We start from the raw sequence: 2,587 nt of genomic DNA, 5'->3' as shown, positions 1-2,587 counted from the left end.
ATGACGCAATGGTCCCTACGTTAATGTCCACGGGATTCCATGAGCACAAAGTGTATAGTCTAAAACGGTAAGTGTGAAATGTGGTCGATCATAATCAGGTGTGACAGAGAAACAGTATCCGAGTTGACCTCAATAAGTGTCACAATATGTTGTAAGGAATAGCTGATGTTAAAACAGACAAAAAATAAATGCATAATAAAAGACATTAATTATATTTTGGCAGTAACTGAAATGCAAGAAAGTTTTGCATTATAAAATGATGGTGATTTAAAAATAAGCATTTTGTTAGTTTTCGACGTGTCGACATAAATTCCACAATTAACATATCAAGTTCAATTAAACTATTCTGTACAAAATATCGCCTATTCCGTTGTTAATTAACCTACCATGCATATGAGCAATCAAATCATCAACATTATCAATACAACATCGATGTAGAGATGTCATTTAGCTCAATGGTCTAGCGAACTAATTATGGATTGTCTGATAAAACAAGGTATTGGGTTCCTTTTATAAATGAAATAAATGAGAATAATAAAACAATTTTAGGAGCTGCTATTGGTTTCAATAGGAATGGCTAAACGGACCATATATCAATTCCTGATCACCTTTACTATGTAAGAGAAGAAAAACTTTTAATTTAATCTAGATAAACGAAGTCTTAGTTTATTAATTCTACGCAACCCTCCCCCATATGTTTCTAAAATAAGTCGATGGTTACGAGGACAAGAGAAAAGTGCAGAATAAATAAAAGAAACAATATTTAAAGTGGGAAAGTAGCAGAGCTGGGGAAAATCAGAAACTGCTATAAAGCCCTACAATGCTGTATGTTAACTTTGGTACCTTGCTATTGTAAACAGGCAATTAGTTTATAATTTGTTTTGGATTTAACAAATCAATAAGTATTAACGTTTTCTGTGAATAGTCTGTATGAATTTGTGTGTGTGTGTGTGTGTGTGTGTGTGTATGGTAGGGTGGGTGGTCGAGAAAAGGTCGAGGAAAGATATTTTCTTCATTCTTGATAAAGCATTTAGCTTATCATTTTACCAGAAACTAAGCATTTGAATTCGAAGAGATTGGTTCCATGATATAACTTTTTTCTAAGGCAACCACAGTACACGCATTATTTTTATAGAAACACTTGCCAAAAAAAAGCATCTCAGTGAAAAAGCAACTGTTATCATGTTTATGTAACCGCATTCAGTGAAGATGAGTTATTGTTTGAAATTAACAAAAGTTTGGAATGTTTCGTATCAAGCTTATGTAGCTATCCCCGATTAGATCCCATTATTAAAGTCGTGCTGCGGTATGCGTCAAAATTTATATGCAAATTATATACACTACATTATGTATCAGAAGCAAAATGCTTATTGTTGCAGATATCAGGAATTACTTGTGGAGAGTCTTACCAGCCAATTATTAGAGAGGGTTTATAAAATTGAAATAGATTTATCGATATGTTCGTAAGGTAACTGGCAGTCAACTATGCATCAGTTGGAAGTTTCAAAGGAAGGAAACTGCTGTGAAGTATGAATATTATTTTGGAAATGCAACGTTAGGTGTGTGTGTGTGTGTGTGTGTTTGTGTGTGTGTGTTTGTTTGTGTGTGTGTGTCTGTTTGTATGTGTGTGTTTGTGTGAGTGTGTTTGTGTGTGTGTGTGTGTGTGTGTATGTGTGTGTTTGTGCATGTGTGTGTTTGTGTGTGTGTTTTTGTGTTTGTTTGTGTGTGTGTGTGTGTATAGCAACAGGGGACGATTTTTTCCATAATTATAGAATATATACAAATGAAATCTTTTCTGCATAATTTGAGTATGCAGATTTCAAAAATGAACCATCTTTATGATGTCTTTTCAAATAAATTTACAGGAAGCATTCAAACACATGTACCGTCCTCCATTTTTAATATTATTCTTTGTCACCTTTTGAAAATCCATGACCTCAACGTTACTTCATGCTGAAAGTTGCATAATTTTTACATATGATTGTATATAAATGTGTTGTGAACATTCATCTTCAAGAATAAATTTACTTTTTCTATGTTTCAGTACTTCTGAAGACTTTCTGTGCCTTTTTTCACATCCGTTCTAAATTTTTGCATGAAATAGCATAATCATGAGTCATACCAAGTTGAAATTGTATGTTACTCTTAAAACCAATAGTGCATATTCATTACAGTGTTCTTGTACATGTATAAATTTAACTGAAATCACAATTTAGTAAATAACAATTGCTATTTTAGAATTTAGATATCATAAGATATATTTAGTCAGTTTTCATTTCTATAAAATAAAATCAATGACAAAAGGTTTTCCACTAAGTTTTCATTACAGTAAGTCAGGATTTCTATAGTGTCAGCTTAGGAATGTGCAACATTAAATTTTGGATGTCCTAAATTTGCAATATTTTCATAATAATTCTGACCATTGTTTTGAGCAATATTACATAGTTCATGAAGTAAAGACAATTGTGGTAACAGAGATAGAAAAGAAACTGGCACTGAGTTGGTTCTCAAGAAATATTTATGATCATGTATTTGTTTAAATGGAGAAATACTACAGATCGATTCTCTATTCATTGGCTTATGATGA

The sequence above is a fragment of the Sinohyriopsis cumingii genome, unplaced genomic scaffold (assembly GCF_028554795.1).
Source record: "Sinohyriopsis cumingii isolate HCF-2022 unplaced genomic scaffold, ASM2855479v2 utg001770l, whole genome shotgun sequence".
NCBI lineage: Eukaryota > Metazoa > Mollusca > Bivalvia > Unionida > Unionidae > Sinohyriopsis > Sinohyriopsis cumingii.
Note: the sequence above shows the minus strand (reverse complement) of the source record.